Genomic DNA, 18888 nt, shown 5'->3' on the forward strand with positions numbered 1-18888 from the left:
TTATTCAATTTTTGATGAAATCAAACAAAATTTAATTTTGGACCCCGATTTGGACCAACTTGAAAACTGGGCCAATAATCAAGAATCTAAGTACATTTTTAGATTCAGCATATCAAAGAACCTAACTGATTCATTTTTTGTCAAAATCAAACTAAGTTTAATTTTGGACCCTTTGGACCTTAATGTAGACCAATTTGAAAACGGGACCAAAAGTTAAGAATCTACATACACAGTCATGACAGTTAGATTCGGCATATCAAAGAACCCCAATTATTCAATTTTGATGAAATCAAACAAAGAATAATTTTGGACCCTTTGGGCCCCTTATTCTGTTGGGACCAAAACTCCCAAAATCAATACCAACCTTCCTTTTATGGTCATAAACCTTGTGTTTAAATTTCATAGATTTCTATTTACTTATACTAACGTTATGGTGCGAAAACCAAGAAAAATGCTTATTTGGGTCCCTTTTTGGCCCCTAATTCCTAAACTGTTGGGACCTAAACTCCCAAAATCAATACCAACCTTCCTTTTGTAGTCATTAACATTGTGTTTAAATTTCATTGATTTCTATTTACTTAAACTAAAGTTATTGTGCGAAAACCAAGAATAATGCTTATTTGGGCCCTTTTTTGGCCCCTACTTCCTAAACTGTTGAAACCTAAACTCCCAAAATCAATCCCAACCGTTCTTTTGTGGTCATAAACCTTGTGTCAAAATTTCATAGATTTCTATTAACTTAAACTAAAGTTATAGTGCGAAAACCAAGAAAATGCTTATTTGGGCCCTTTTTGGCCCCTAATTCCTAAAATGTTGGGACCAAAACTCCCAAAATCAATACCAACCTTCCTTTTGTGGTCATAAACCTTGTGTTAAAATTTCATAGATTTCCATTCACTTTTACGGTACTAAAGTTAGATTGCGAAAACTAAAAGTATTCGGACGCCGGACAACGACGACGACGACGCCGACGCCAACGTGATAGCAATATACGACGAAAAAAATTTCAAATTTTGCGGTCGTATAAAAATCTAAGTACATTTTTGGATTCAGCATATCAAAGAACCCCAAGATTTCAATTTTTGTTGAAATCAGACTAAGTTTAATTTTGGACCCTTTGGACTTTAGTGAAGACCAATTTGAAAACAGGACCAAAAATGAAGAATCTACATACACAGTTAGATTTGGTATATCAAAGAACCCCATTTATTCAATTTTTGATGAAATCAAACAAAATTTAATTTTGGACCCCGATTTGGACCAACTAGAAAACTGGGCCAATAATCAAGAATCTAAGTACATTTTTAGATTCAGCATATCAAAGAACCTAACTGATTCATTTTTTGTCAAAATCAAACTAAGTTTAATTTTGGACCCTTTGGACCTTAATGTAGACCAATTTGAAAACGGGACCAAAAGTTAAGAATCTACATACACAGTCATGACAGTTAGATTCGGCATATCAATGAACCCCAATTATTCAATTTTGATGAAATCAAACAAAGTTTAATTTTGGACCCTTTGGGCCCCTTATTCTGTTGGGACCAAAACTCCCAAAATCAATACCAACCTTCCTTTTATGGTCATAAACCTTGTGTTTAAATTTCATAGATTTCTATTTACTTATACTAACGTTATGGTGCGAAAACCAAGAAAAATGCTTATTTGGGTCCCTTTTTGGCCCCTAATTCCTAAACTGTTGGGACCTAAACTCCCAAAATCAATACCAACCTTCCTTTTGTAGTCATTAACATTGTGTTTAAATTTCATAGATTTCTATTAACTTAAACTAAAGTTATAGTGCGAAAACCAAGAAAATGCTTATTTGGGCCCTTTTTGGCCCCTAATTCCTAAAATGTTGGGACCAAAACTCCCAAAATCAATACCAACCTTCCTTTTGTGGTCATAAACCTTGTGTTAAAATTTCAAAGATTTCCATTCACTTTTACGGTACTAAAGTTAGAGTGCGAAAACTAAAAGTATTCGGACGCCGGACAACGACGACGACGACGACGCCGACGCCAACGTGATAGCAATATACGACGAAAAATTTTTCAAATTTTGCGGTCGTATAAAAACTAACAAATGCACGGGACAATCCTAACCACTCCCTTAACAGTGACGAAGCTTTGAATCCTGCAAATTGAAAATTTACGGACTTTGCATCGGAAATAAACACATTTATTCTAAATCAAAATAACTGGCAGTAGTCCTTTGTTAATTCATGTTTTATTGTCATTTTGCTCAGTTTCGTTGGATACCTCTTTAATGTGTATAGTACATGGTTGTCGTTAATTGGTGTGGTTCATATAGGTTTTTCATTCCTAGTTTTAAATTCATAATAGACCGTTTCCCCCCTTTTTTTATTTTTATGCACAACCTACGATAGTAGAGGGGCATTATGTTTTCTGGTCTGTGCCTCCGTTCGTCCGTCCGTCCGTTTGTCTGTCCGCTTCAGGTTAAAGTTTTTGGTTAAGGTAGTTTTTGAAGAAGTTGAAGTCCAATCAACTTGAAACTTAGTACACATGTTCCCCATGATATTATCTTTCTAATTTCACTGCCAAATTATAGTTTTGACCCAAATTTCATGGTCCACTGAATATAGAAAATGATAGTGCGAAGTTCAGGTTAAAGTTTTTGGTCAAGGTAGTTTTTGATGAAGTTAAAGTTACATCTACTTGAAACTTAGTACACATGTTCCCTATGATATGATCTTTCTAATTTTAATTCCAAATTTAAGTTTTGACCCAAATTTCACGGTCCACTGAATATAGAAAATGATAGTGCGAGTGGGGCATTCGTGTACTATGGACACATTCTTGTTAACTATGTATTTTGGTGCCCTTGATATCTTGTGCTCTGTGTTGAAAGCCGTACTTGCACTCCTATATTTTTAGTTTTCACACCGATTGTGGCTTGGATGGAGCATCGTCTCATTGGCACTCACACCAAATATTCTTTTTTTTATATATAAAAATGTATTTTCAGTATGTTTGCTCTTCGGTCATTATACGTAGCTACCAACTTTGTTGTATAATTCATTGTGAACAGATATTGAAATTGGATTCTTAGGCGTCACTCATTTTTCGAAATTATACCTACACTTGATAGTTTGAAGCTCCGGAAAATAAACTGATCTGTGTCTGTGTCGTTTTGTCGTTTTCATGAAGATAAGGCAGGCCGGGACGAGTGCAATTTGATGATTATAAACAGATTGCAAAAGTCACGCCCGTCTTAACTTCACGTGCGTTTCGGCAACTTCAGCGTCACGTGGTTTCAGCTAATTGAAAGTAAATTTGATCAAGACATTTAAATGTTCACACAGAAATAAAATCTCAAAAAGTAAATGTCATTCTGAAAAACAAAATGAAATAGATAATTTGTATAGGTATACACGAAATGCTTGATATTATTCAGTAGTTCATCATAGAATGTGGACTCTGCTATTTAAAAGTATTGAATATTACACTTACCGAAGTTGGTGTGATGGAAATACAAACATGCAACTTGGTTAGATATAGCAATACTATTTTCTAAATCGATGAAATAAGTCCCACCATGGGCCCCATTAAATACAAGCTTACTTCAAGCACTTTTTTCTTGAAGTCACCTTCGTTCAGTCCGAGGTGATGTAAAACATGTTCCCGGCCAAGTTCCTCAAAATAACCTGCTCAAATCTGTGTTTCTATCATTTTCTTGTGTCTTTTCTGCTCTGTTGATATTCATTCACGAGGCAGGCCGGGACGAGTGCAATTGGTTCAAATATAGCCAAATATTACACTTGTCCAGACCTTCTCGTAATACAAGTCTCGTCCAGCTGCGATAGTTAGAATGTGTTGTCATGGTAATTCGTCAATATCTGTATATCCAACACATATTGGTGCTCTGCAATTTTCTCGTTCATGTGCAGTTAAGATCGAATTTGAAAACGGCGTTGTAATCCAGATAAATTTAACAAATTCATTTTGTGTTCTTTGCCAGTTGTAAGATCTAAAGTACTACAATGGGAGAGAAAGAGTCCATGATCGCTATATAGATATAGAAAGATGTGGTGTGAGTGCCAATGAGACAACTCTCAATCCAAATAACAATTTATAAAATAGTACCAGTAAAACTATGTCCGTTTTAGGACCACTATTAATAAACCGTAACACTCTGCAGAATCTGCCACTTCCGTTGATAAACACCAGATTCAGCAGGCCGGGACAGGTGCAATTCAATAGAACATGACTGAATTGTTACACCTATCAAGACCTACTCAACCTAGCACAACTCTCTATGAATTCTGTGAATTTTCAACTGATTTACACGAACACAGCAAAACTATAGGAATTCAGTGAACCTACAAGAACTATAAATCTGAATTCCGTGAACCTTGCACAACTATACAGAATTCTATAAACCTACATGTCTAACTGTCCGAGTTCCGTGAACCTTGCACAACTATACAGAATTCTATAAACCTACATGTCTAACTGTCCGAGTTCCGTGAACCTTGCACAACTATACAGAATTCAATAAACCTACATGTCTAACTGTCCGAGTTCCGTGAACCTTGCACAACTACATAGGAATTCATTTTTATGACCTAGCGAAACTATATATCTTAATTCCGTAAATCTGCAACTGAATTCCACGAACCTAACACAACCAGGAATTCTATAACTATATCCTGTGAACATACAAAAATCTGAATATCATGGACCTATCACCACTATCTGAATTCTATGAACCTACCAGAACTATATATATCAATTCCGTAAGTATACAACTATGAATATCCTGAATCTCCCAAAACTATCTGAATTTTGTGAACCTACAAATTAAGATTTAGAATACAGATGGTATAACGTTGTAAACATTAATGTACCTGCTATCATCAAGATCGAGCTCTAAATTAACCCCAAATACAGACAAAGACTAAGTTGTGTCAATAAATGATGGCTAGCTGTCAACACCATTGCACATCCTTAAACGTCCATACCACACCAAGATCGCACCATTCCTGTGGTCACATTCTATAAGCAGGAGAGTACCTATAACACTTATAAAGAACTTACCAAGTTTATAACGAACTAGGTTTGACAGTTTTCCTGCATGCCAATGGTCGGTCGGTGGTTCACTCTAGCTTTCTCCACCAATGGTCAATGGGTGATTGTTTCTGGCTACCTCCCCTGTTACAGGTGGCAGGTAATGGTTGCTCCAGACAAAACGTTCAACGGTTCATACTATTATACTTCATTTTAAGTGTACACTAATTTCCGACTAGAGAAACCTTTTGATTCTTACACATCTAGACTTTAACGGTCATTACTGACCAGTGTGTATTACAGTTTTAAGGGTATTATACGCGTGCATTATTGTTTGAAATATGATTGACATGGGTATATACTGAATTATACGAAGTATTGATCGTTTTTACAAATCTTCCGACCTTGAAAGTCTACACAAGCGAAATAAAAGGCTGATTTAATAACATAATCGTCTTTAATACGGTATAAGTAACCCTACACAATCAATGAGATCTTTACTTCAATAAATCCGCGAACATTTCATCAATTAAAAAGAGGGCAACGAGTTATAAAATTAAAGCGCGGACAAATGAGTTTAGGAACGCAAAGCTATAATCCTTTATCAAAAGGCAGGACAATTTGTATGTTAATAGTTCTGTACATGTATGTGGAGTATGAACTGCCTCACTACACAATCACACAGTTTTTACTCGCGAAAAAAAATAATCAAATAAATTATACCAGAAATAAGAAAGAATAAATAGTTGTGACCCATTTTTTGTATAGAAGAAATAGCTAATAAAATTTGGTAGCATTTAGGCGACACACTCTTTTACAGCAACAATTAATTTACTCGATACCTCGAATTTAAATTTAATAGTATAATAAAATATATCATTCTTGCATAGACTTATTGTTTGCCTTCACAAACAAAATAATTTAAAAGGGGGGAGAAACACATTGAAATGTTTGTACTTATATATATATATATAACACTGTCAAAATGTGAACTTATAAATATAAAAAACATTGTGACACTGTTACGTATTTTAAAAAAAGAAAATAATGCTTTCTTCCCGCCGTTTCCTTCTGTGTATGGAGTGTTAAATTTCCCTTTTTATCAGTTATACGATGAGAGTTATACCTGGCATTTTAATATTGTTATCGATAAGACGTTGTATTTAGTTATAATGTTTGAAGAGGGAAGGTCTTACCGTCAATTATTTGTAAATGAAAGCAAAGCAAACATACCCCCGTATACTTCAAGTGGAGCAGACAAATCTACAGGCTTAAACAAGAGGGCCATATGATACACACAAGACACAGTTATAACAGAAACACACACAGGCTTAAACGAGAGGGCCATATGCTACACACTAGACACAGTTATGACAGAAAAACACAATGTTCCATTATGTTGTTAAACTTTCGTTGTAATGAGGTTACCAAATTAACTAATTCTCCTTAATTCATAGAACACTTGGTCGGGCGATTTCAATTCTTTGAAATGCATATCAAACACGAAAATAATAAATCTGGTCCAGTTTTTTGTGTTTTAAATATGAAGGCCATACATGGTTTCCAGATCCTTTGCGTTATGTGTTTCCAGTGGCAAATATTTCGCATTTCTCTTTAACAAATGAAAGTGTTCACATATTTCAAGTCACAAAGTCCAACAAAGATTCAAATATAGTCAGACATGATACGATTATCAAAGAGACAACGCTCCACAAGAGACACAGGAATTAACAACGTCCATTTTCGCCAATTTTAACAAAGTTGTCTTCATGTGATATACGGAAGATTATTAAACAATTACCATTAGCCGAATACCGATTCCATAAGATGTCAATTTAAATCCGTAACCAGGTGCTTATCGTCTGGTTCCCATAACAGCAGCAAAAATATATAGCATTCCTAGATTTACGAGTCCAAGGTCCGCTGACAATTTTAAACTATAGTGGTATTTTCTACTTGTATAAATAACTCTCTCTAAATTTATAAATAAAGTAAACATATAAAAGGCGGCGTATCGAATATCCGAAGTCAATGAAGTCCAGAAATTCTGTTGAAAGAATAAATATATCAAATGATTTACTATATAACGGCAACATCGCACTTCAGATCATATAACAATGGACTTAAAAACTCAATTGTTCTCATCGAATCACTTGGATAATTCTATGGTATCCTTACGCATCTATAATAATTTCTTACCGGACTGAAATTCCGCCAAAACGTTATGCATAGTAAAAAGTAAACAAAACATGCACTTTTTTAAAAGAGAGTTTTCAACAAAAAGGTTGTGAAAAGAAAGAAGTTAACTGAACGTGCATGTAAAGTTCACAAATCCAATGCTTCGACACCTTAAATGTAAGATCTAATATATATACATATTTTTTTAAATCATTACCTATTGAGATTTAAATACAGGCGTTTAAACTTGTAGAAATTCTTAGCAGTTCAGATCAATATTGATCGAAGTTTTGTAATCATGTATAAATATCACTATTCATATCCCTATAGTCAATACAAAGTCTCAGGATATAAAGATCTAACATACAGTTCACGGACCAAACTGAATAGTATGGTCACCCGAGTGTGACCAAGATGTCCCTATCTCATTATACACGTGAAGCTAGCATTACAATTATAGTTTTTCATCAAGTTTATCTGTTAATCATTTATAATCATTTCTCACAAAGGTAACAATTAACGGTATCTGATAAATAACAACACTGACAAAACGATCATCTCATCGTATATAAAGGGGAGATAATCTTTAATAAAAGAGATTAAAATACGGCATATATCGTTTACATGGTTAAACACCATACTAATTATACACAATTTATACAAGCTTTGTTTTACATGTAACTACTGGATCTTATAGCCTACAAATGCATTGACCAACGTTCTAGAAGCTTGTGACTTCTCTAGTAGGTCGTATAGGCCTACATTGACCATTGTTCTAGAAGCTTGTGACATAGTAGATCGTATAGGCCCACAATGACAAACGTTTTAGAAGTTTTTTACATGCAGTTTAAACATCTTTACTTGTAACAAAAAGGTTGCAATTTTACATGTATTAATTGCCCTCCCCCTTTTTTCTACAAAGAAGGTAGTTTTGGGTGAATGAATAAGGAACAATGTGAAAGTTGCAGCATTTACACCTTTCTACAGTATATGGGTAATGTAGAATGGAAATCGAGAAGACAGGACCTGCTGAATCTAAAGAAGAAATAGCCAAAGCGCCAGAAAGGTTCTTTCTAAACTTGTTTCCAATGACTTCCAAGATAAGTTATAGTCCTTATTAACTAATGGTTATACATATCGTAAATCACACACCGGTAGGTGTACATGCATGTTTAACAAATACAAGTAAAGATCTAGTTCATAGGTGTCGCTTCAAATTCCGATGAACATTTATTACACAAACTTTTGAAACTCATTAACATATTTGACATGGAAGTTAAGAAATAAAAATTAGAACAACAAAGACAAGTTACCTTATAAATCCACGTGCTCTTAACCTAAATTCCGACATTTATACAACGACAGGTAAATATCAGGTAAATATCTTACCTGAACAAACTGGACGAGAAGGTGTACAAACTTTTCTCCGGCATTTTAACAACTGTAGGTTACGTCTTTGTTCCGACTCTCTCGTAGGAATTCTTATAAATCGCAGGGTTAACAACTTCTAATGTCTCGGCGATCGATACAGGTACACACTAATCTCAAATCTAATGAGGCTCTGTAGGGGGGATCAGGGTAATATTTAAAAACCTTTATCTCGCAATGACTGTTGAAATGTGACTGATATACTCGATCGGAACAGATTGAAACAAACGGTAAAATGAAGCATGATCTTTTCGTAATCAAGTCCAAACAAAAAAAAAACACGTGTTATCATTTAAAATAAACATTAAACAATTTTGCTAGACATTTTTAAAACATTTTTTAATAAATTTTTTTGTATATATTATAATGTGTTATATGTCATTTAAAGATATTATTACACAATTTCGCTAGAACTTTTAATTTATTTTTTTTAAACTTTTAGGGAATATATATTACTTTTAAACTTCTTTTTGCTTCAAAAAATCGTTAATATTCCGCCCAATAAGAACTTTTACAAACCCAAAGTTAACTAAATCTAATTTACATAATTCTTTCTATTCCCTGGTCGTTATCATGGCTTTCCCTTCGATGTATACAAACACTTTCTCAATAGACCGTTAGCGTGTATTACACGGGTTAATAAATCCCCCCGTAACTGAAATACCGTTTTTGTTGGGTACTTAGAATCAATAGACCGATCCCCATGTGTACAAACTTAACACACAAATCAATAGAGCGTGAATATAAGGCGTAACTATCTTCTATGGGGCTTTGTTTGTTGGGAAATTATATGAATGACTTTTGTCAACTAACTTTTTCAAAGCGTAAAGAGGCCGTTTAAGGGAACCAGTATATAGAATCTATATCATTGTTATGTACAATTTTTTTTAAGACATCACCATAAATCTGTTCTTGGGGATGTTTAATTTTGAATTTATCGTTTCAGAATGCTTGAAGAAAAAGTTGTTTTAATTTGAAAAGATCGAAGTCCTGAAATTTATACCCATAATTGATAATAATTCGCTAAAATATCAAAAGTTCTCTACAATCTGAATTTATCTAGGTAAAATGAATTTTTGGTAAAAGAGTAATGTATACTAAGCTCCTACTAAAACAGGACGATAATGACTAGGAAATAGGTTTTCCGATAGCCATAACCTGGGACTATTATACCCATTTCTATAATAGTCCCAGCCATAACGTAACACATAATTTATTTCTCAATGCATTGTTTTGCTTAAACATTTGTACAACTTTTCAAATCCTCAAAGTTATCTTTGTAAAAAGAGATACACAGTGAAGAGTCTTCAATAGAAAATCAATACAGACTAGTTACACATTGTAAAATATAATGACACAATGAGCTAAAGGACTATCGAAATTTATGACATCACAGGTGTGAGACCCTTCAATTTCTGGGAGGGAGAGAGTGCGCGTAATATGATTTTTTTAACTGACCGACATGGTTTTAGGCCCAAAAAACGTAGTTCAGAGACGGATTTAGCGTCTGTACTCCTAGTACACATACTAGTATTTTGATGCAAAATTTTGGTTAATAAAAAGTGATTAAATGAGGAATCCCTGAAGCATGACTGGAGCAGGCACCTTATAATGAAAGTTTCTAGATCTGCCACTGCAGCTTCACATTTTTACATGTAAAAATCCTGTATTGTGTTGTGCAAGACAATCATTTATGTCTCTTTTGAGCAAGTTTTTATTTGACATTGTTTCAGTTCCAAGCAGACCTCGTCATGGCTTCCAAAACGGTCATATATTCTGTCTGGGAAAAGCATGAAACAGTCATCTACTTTTTGTTATCAAGACTTAAGTGACCTCGTACCTTCCCCCCCCTTTAAATCTAATGGTTTTCCCTTCTTAATACAGTGTTCATTTGGTCTTGGACTTTTCAATCAATGGGGCTTGTTATTTATAATTTGAGGAGGGAGAGATTCCTGTAACAGCTGTAAAATTTCTTCTTTCTTTTTCGAGTCATAATCATTAAACATTCATGTAACAGGTTGTTGTCTCTTTGACACATTCCCCATTTCCATTCTCAATTTTAAGTAACGGGGCACCTTGCAGTCAAACATGTGTCAACCTAAGAAATGTATCACTTCTCTCACAAACAGACAGGAAAACACTTAACATTTCTATCTATATAGCCGTGGATTGAGCCGTGGATTAGGGTTGGATAGATAGATACACATTGTCAACTATTGTAATTATTTGTTTTATTGATTTCAAACAATATAAATCAGACATATCAAATCCAAAGTAAAACTCAATTATCACGATTCACCAATAAAATTCCTGTTGTGTCGTCCCATATCTTGTACCTGCACATTTTTACCCACAATTCCTAGAATGTTCAACAGATCATCATCAGATTAAGATAGTTTTTTATATTTCGTTCAGTGGCAGATTTAGTTTCAGCTTATGCCAGAAAAGATACCTTGTTTTGGACATAAAATCTGACATCAAAAATTGTCTGCACTGCATTACATGGTTATGCCCCTTTTTTAACACTGCACCATCCACTGAGATAAGTTTGGGGATTAAACACACTCACTCATAATTTTGGCCATTAAAATTAGGCTTCATTAAAACAGACTTCATCAGAAGTAAAGTAAGCTACAAAGGCTCTGTCATTACCCCCAAACAATTCATACACTACCATTATAAAGTATGATCATCACTTTATCACAGTTATTTCCCTTTGCCATCACTTTGAAAAGAGTTATTTCCCTTTGTCATCACTTTATCAGAGTTATTTCCCTTTGTCATAAAATCGACAGAGTTATTTCCCTTTGCCATCACTTTGAAAGAGTTATTTCCCTTTACCATAACTTTGTGTGGCAAAGGGAAATAACTCTTTCTTAGTGATGGCAAAGGGAAATAATTGCAATCACTTGATATCACTGCTGGTGGTGGACATTTCTTCCCCGACGGTATCTCCAGCCCAGTAGTCAACACTTCAGTGTCGACATGAATATCATTAATGTGGTCAATTTTATAAATTTCCTGTTTACAAAACTTTGAATTTTTCGAAAAACTAGGATTTTTTTATCCCAGGCATAGATTACCTTAGCCGTAATTGGCACAACTTTTTGGAATTTTGGATCCTCAATGCTCTTCAATGTTGTACTTGTTTGGCTTTATAAATATTTTGATATGAGCTTCACTGATGAGTCTTATGTAGACAAAACGCACGTCTGGCGTACTAAATTATAATCCTGGTACCTCTGATAACTATTTGAAAGAGTTATTTCTCTTTACCAACACTTTGAAATAGTTATTTCCCTTGGAAACAAGGTTGAAAGGGAATATGACACATTTCGTTATGATACAACTTGTGTACATCTAACTTCTAGGTAACTTTCACCAGACTAGCCTGGACCTCATTAAGAAGTTTTCACATATTGTCGGTTCAATGAAAACCGTGTATCTTTGGTAGTACTGTATCATGGTAAAATGTAAGCAGTACAAAATCAGGAATTTTTACTATACTATACATCTACAGAATACTACTGCATCTATAAACACAATTATTGCACTTCAGGTCGACTAGAGGGTCACACAGTTTAAGGTTAGGGTTACAATTATTGCTCTACACTTGTATTATATTCATCATTGTTTAATGTTGATCCAAAACTTGGCAGCAAAATCCCTCAGGCCTGGATGCAGTTTGCTATATGGACTCACTAGTCGAAAGAGGTCTCACTCGCTATGGATCCGTAAGGGGTTAATTTCAAACCCTATATATGTTACTTTATCTTCCCGTCTCTGCATACCACTTACGGTAGCATCAAGTGTGGATCAAAACCTTTATGGACCCTCCTTGTCTTCCTTGGGTATTGTGTCACATCTCACCATGAACATACATGAAATGTGAACCAAAGTGTATTAATGCACATAGTTAAGTTAACATGCTTTAACCATGGCTGTTCTAAAGCTTCATGTTACCAAGATAAATATCTCATACAATTGAACTATAACATAGGGCTACATAAAAAGTTATTTCTCTGAACAATGAGTAGTAAGACCCTTCAATGACCAATTGTTTTATATGTTTGTTCTGATAATTTGTGAAATATTTGCTTAACAGTACCAAGTAACTATCAAGCAAAAATGCTTTGTACAGTTTTCTACTAAATAACCAACCAACATACATTAGTACATACCAGTTTTATAAAGAATAAGTATGTAATGGTTGCCACTGGATAATAAACAATCTACTCAGTTCATGGCATTAAACATGCTGTTACCAGTGATATTGTTGGCTTTTTTCAAAACTACCTCTATCCTTTTTTATTGGGAAAATATGCGTCATTTTCATCAGATTGGGAAATTTAAAATAAACCATGAATTTGACTGAAACTTCAATTTACAGACCCATTTTCAAGTGTCAAACCCTGCTTTAAAATAAGACCCAATTTTGTCAGTGATCATACATAAATAGACCCTCAAATGTGCACATATAGTCATTTTAAGCAAGAAAATTGTTTAAATGAGTGTTTTTCAGTTTGAATTCATGCACAATTACTACTGAGACCAAGGATCCGGAAATTTTTCCATGTCATTTCGGTCATTTTTTTTTTTTGTGATGTAATATTATCATGATGCACAAAAATGAATGTTTCTGAGGGTGACAAGTCTTGCACAAGGACAAGTAAAGACCTTATCTGTGAAATATTAGTTCAAACAAGTGTGACCGAAATTATTTCTGTAAAAAAAAAAAAAAGACCAAAATCCCAATAAATCATTTCGGTCTTCTGAGTTTCCAAATCGGTCATGACTGGCATATATGACCGTTTCCGGACCCTTGTCTGAGACTGCACTGTTTGGGAAAAAGTTGTCTTTTTGGGAATAATTTTAAGCCATTTTTTTTTCAAATTGGGATACTTCTCCAGGGGAAAAAGTCTGTATTCTCCACTAATTTAAGGCAAACAATATCACTGGTTACAATACCCAAGGCCAAAATAAAAATATGGTTTGTTTCCCCTCGCCCGACCGACTCAGAGAAATCCTGCCGACTCAAAAGTTTTTATTCCGTTTTTTTGCAACATTTTTTTTTTTTTATTTCCGGAAATTTTTCGGGGTTGTTTCCGGTGCCGATGATCCTTTTATGGTGACCGGAAGTTTCTAATTTTTCATCGGATTCTATTAAAAGTCCAGAAACGATACGAATATTTAGGTGGTCTGCTATGAAATGTCGTCTACACGAGGAGACAAAAGAGTTAAGGGTGGCGGAACGTTTACCTTGTGTTCTTCAGTAATTGCAAAATGTGGTAATGAAATAAAAAACTTGTGCAAAAATCACCTGTACGAGTATGAGGATCAAGAAACATGGAACGACGTGCTGCATGACGTTTTGGAAGGAGAAAACTTCCCATTCCACAAAACTGACACTATTACTACATGTGTTTCCGATAAATTAACGGGAACGGCAACTTTTAAGCCAGATATGGAAGAACCCATCAGAATCGTAAAGGAATTTGACAGAACATTGAAATATGTAACCTTTACTATAAACAGAGACAAAGATGTTGGTTTGACCAACCCAGACAGTAGGAAAACCACTTCTACAACACAGTCGGCCTTCACTGTCATGATGAATTCCTGTAATTGTAAAAAGGATCCCAAACATAAGGATATAAAAGCAGCAAATTTCACAGGTAGGTAAATTGAAACATAATCATTTCTCAAAGAGGGGATTGGTTTCTTTAGGATAAGGGAAACCTTCTCCCATCTCCTCTTTTTTGTTGCATCTAACAGTCCTGGGTTAAGGGTTGGGGGTAAAAAGCTTTAAAATGGGGGGAACCCCTGCTCAAATTTTTTTTGGTTACAGCAAATTTGTTCAAAAAAACTAATATACCATACAGATAAAACCATATATCCAATTATTTTTTTTTTTGCATCTTTGACACGTGAATGATAACCTGGCAGTGGTAAGAGGAAGGGCTTGTTACTGAATAGCTGCGGAACCGTAGCTCTTTAGGTCCTTGTGGTATTTTTTTATTTTTTGCAGACTCCGCTAAAAATAAAAAAAATAACATAAGGACCTAAAGAGCTACGGTTCTGCAGCTAGTTACTGAATGGTTATGGGTTCGACTCTGGTCACCGTCAATATTGTGTTGTTACCTTGGGCGAGATATTTTAATTTGAAAACAGAATACGTATGTCATGTATGATAAAGATTTCAAATCATTCAAATGAATACTTTAATGCTATATACATGTAGGATTATTTTAAATTTTGAAATTTGATTTTTTGCAGGTGATGGGAAAGTATTTGTAAGACTTCAATTGTCATGCTCTAGCCACATTGAATTTGCCTTTTGTGCCTCCAATATTGGTAGGGTGGATCTATGTGCTCATTGTGCTTCACCTGAAACGAACAAGGATCAAGAACTGCTAAAAAAATTTAAAGTCGTATTACCTGTTTGTGGAGAGTGTATCCAAAGAAAGAAAGATATCCCCAAAAGAAATCCCAAAAACTGAAATGTTGACATTCATATTTGTATTTTCAAAAGTACTTAATGAAGAGACTCTGACACCCAGAACCGCAACAGTTTTTCTGCTGTTTTATTGATTCATTGTTTGAAGTTCTGTCCGACATTTGTTTTATTTCTATTAATTTGTTTTCAATCTAGTCATTTGTTTAATTCAAAATTCATTAAAGCATTAAAATCTGTCTGATGTATTGATAAATAAGTGTCAAGGCTATTCCAGCAAAGAATCTACCCCCTCATTACTCAGGACTTAAAAATCACTTTGTATCTATTGAGACTATATGCATATTAGTTTAGTTTGTTATCTTTTAGCTCAAATAAAGTTCATTCTAATAATTTTATTAATATTGGTGATTTCCTCAATGTCAGAAGCAAAATCTGAGTCCTGAGCTGTCAGAGGGTAAATTGTTTGATGGAACATTCTTCAGGTTGAACAACTACAGTACATGCATATATATATTTAAAACAGTTTGCTACTTAGTAGTCACTGTCAAAGAGGGGAAAAAATCACAGTCATGAACAATTCTGAGATACAAATCCAAATAAAATCAAATAAAATTAATGTCAAGTTGACACCTGACACAGAGAGCTACAAACATTTAGACAATTTAACACGTACATTTAAGTTGCTACAGATGGCTATATATGCCAGACATACACATAATCGATTTGTTTTGCTCTGTTGGATATTAAAAAAAATATCAAGATATAAAAAAAAAAAAAAAAAACCTACCGACCTACCCACCTACAAAAATGTGGGTAGGGGTTTGGGGAAACATACATTCTTTTAATTGTGGCCCAAATGGTTACCACAGAAGCAGGCTATTTGTGTTGTTTGGGTTCATAGTACATTTATATATATTCCTTTTCTCTATGTAAGTGTAATTTCACGATATTCCAGATAACAAACATGGCACTCCAGTTAGGCATCAGTGAATCCCTATATAATCAACAAAATTTTTCCCATGAAAGCCCCCCCCTTAACTTAATCAACAAATCTAACCTTTTGTGATTCAGCTCGGTTAATCTCAGAAATAACTCATGTCGTCATGAACATTCACTCAACCAATACCTTCCCGACACTTTTTTTTCAGCAATTTGATAAAAAATTTGTAAGGGTTCCACGGAACCCGGTGTCTCGCCTACTTTTTCTGTTAATCGCAGACTCAACAAAAATGAGGAAAAACATCAATAAAAATTTCCCTCACGATACTGTCTTTTGATTGAAAGAAGCTTCCAAGTTTGGTAAAAAAAAATCCAGGATAATTTATGAATCTAATAAATGTTTTATAAACTTTAACTGCAGACTGTATGTAATGTTAACTGGAAGAAAAACTAAGTCCATTTATAAGTAAAATACGGAAAAAGTGATTTTTTTTTTTTACAAAATTTACTTCTGAATAATATCTTATGATCAGAAATAAGCTTTTGTCTAAGTTTGGTAGAAATCCATGATAGTTTAAGAACATTATAAAAATTTTAAAAACTTAAACCACAGAGTGAATGTTTTGTTTCTGGCAAAAAAACTAAGTCCATTTATAAGTAAAATACGGAAAAGTGGAAATTTATTTTTACAAAATTTTCTTCTTGATACTATCTTATGATCATAAACAAGCTTCTGTCCAAGTTTGGTACAAATCCTTGATAGTTTATGAAAGTTATTAAAATTTTAAAAACTTTAACCACAGAGTGAATGTAATGTTTCCTCGCAGAAAAACTAAGTCCATTTATAAGTAAAATACGGAAAAGTGGAAATTTATTTTCACAACATTTTCTTCTTGTTACTATCTTATGATCATAAACAAGCTTCTGTCCTAGTTTGGTACATATCAAGGATAGTTTATGAAAGTTATTAAAATTTTAAAAACTTTAACCACAGAGTGAATGTAATGTTTCCTCGCAGTAAAACTAAGTCCATTTATAAGTAAAATACGGAAAAGTGGAAATTTATTTTCACAACATTTTCTTCTTGTTACTATCTTATGATCATAAACAAGCTTCTGTCCTAGTTTGGTACATATCAAGGATAGTTTATGAAAGTTATTAAAATTTTAAAAACTTTAACCACAGAGTGAATGTAATGTTTCCTCGCAGAAAAACTAAGTCCATTTATAAGTAAAATACAGAATTTGGAATTTTATTTTTACAAAATTTACTTCTGGATACTTTCTTATGATCATAAACAAGCTTCTGTCCAAGTTTGGTAGAAATTCAGTATAGTTTAAGAAAGTTATTAAAATTTCAAAAACTTTAACCACAGAGTGAATATTTGTGGACGCCGCCGCGGCCGCCGACAACGGAATGTAGGATTGCTTAGTCTCGCTTTTTCGACTCAAGTCGAAGGCTTGACAATAAAGGAAAGGACCATCTTTTTTTAAGTTTGGTGAATTTCATTCATGCTAATTGTAAGGATTTGAAGATTAAGGGGAGTCTGACACAGAGGCTGCAGAAGAAGTAATAGTGAAAAGAATAGACAACAATCAATCAGTAATCAGTAATCAAAAAAATATTACAAGAAAGCTTCAAATTTTATTGAAATTATTTTGATAAATTTCATTTTTGTAACCTTCTGTCAGGCTATCCCCTTTTTGTTTCCGTTAACTCGAGTTCTCATCCAAATTTTATGAAATTCATACACAAAGCAAAGAATTAAAACTTGCAGACAAGAGTTTGAAATTATTTTGTTAAAATCTCTAACTGATAGATGAACAAGTTCCAATAATCATAAAATCTCAGGACTCCTGATGCAGACAGCTGACTAAGGAATGTGATCTTAATTAAAAACATTTAAATAATTGAATTAATACAAATCATTCTGCCATTACAGTTTGATGACTTGATTTTTAGATTTTTATCTTCCGAGTTGAATGAACATGAATTCAATCCCTAACTGCACCCAGGCCTAAATTAATATATTGTTTGTTTCCCCAATCCCGACCCTGCCAAGCCAGGTGTGGATCGGAAGGTCGGGAAATAATTTTATTTTTTCCAAAAAGCTTGAACAACATTGGACGATCCTGCAAGCCTGAAAATGGGAAATGAATAAAATAATATTTGACTTAAATTTGACAATAAAATTTTATGAGTAGCACTGTTTTTGCAGGGTCGGTCGGGATTGGGGAAACAAACAATATTTTATTTTAGGCCCCATCAAATATGTTTATTATGATGAATTTGATAGTCAGATAGTTGTCTTTTAAATAAGCAAAATAATTTTTTTTGTAACATCTCCCCCTTTTTTTAAATTTTGGAATTTTGAACTTGATCTGTGTTTGTGGTAATAAGCATTGTTTATAAGTTTTTAAACATTTGTTTGAAACTAAAGTTAGAGAAAAGAAACCAAATTGGGACTTTCAGAAGAAGACTGCTAAGGATAAAAATTAATGCCCCCCCCCCCCCCCCCCCCCCTCTACTACAGCAAGGTTTAACTACGTTTTAACAGGCAGATGGAATGGTCAAGGGTAATAATTAATGACCCCTCTGCCATGCTGGTAATTGCACAAACTGCTTACATCCAAGTAATAGAGGACACCCAACTGACCTTCATACAATGAATTGACCTTCATACTATGTTTGAAGAGGATGAAGGTTTAACAATTTACAAGGTCACCTGTAGGATAACCTTCATACAATTTGAAAAAGTCTCTTTTTTCTGAAACTGTCTTAATACACCGGAATTTACATGAATTTTGTCATAAATTGTTTTTATATTCATATTCTGAAATTCTCTCAAACCATTCC

At 34.0% G+C, this 18888-nt stretch overlaps 1 long non-coding RNA gene across 1 annotated transcript; it reads left to right on the forward strand.

Annotated features, from left to right (window-relative positions):
* Nucleotides 1-13736: 13736 nt before the first annotated feature.
* LOC143052961 (uncharacterized) lies at nucleotides 13737-15329 on the forward strand. Its single transcript, XR_012971311.1, has 2 exons — nucleotides 13737-14311; nucleotides 14913-15329. It is a non-coding gene; the product is annotated as an uncharacterized LOC143052961 (long non-coding RNA).
* The last annotated feature ends 3559 nt before the right edge of the window (nucleotides 15330-18888 follow it).

The sequence above is a fragment of the Mytilus galloprovincialis genome, chromosome 11, assembly GCF_965363235.1.
Source record: "Mytilus galloprovincialis chromosome 11, xbMytGall1.hap1.1, whole genome shotgun sequence".
NCBI classification, from domain to species: Eukaryota; Metazoa; Mollusca; class Bivalvia; order Mytilida; family Mytilidae; genus Mytilus; species Mytilus galloprovincialis.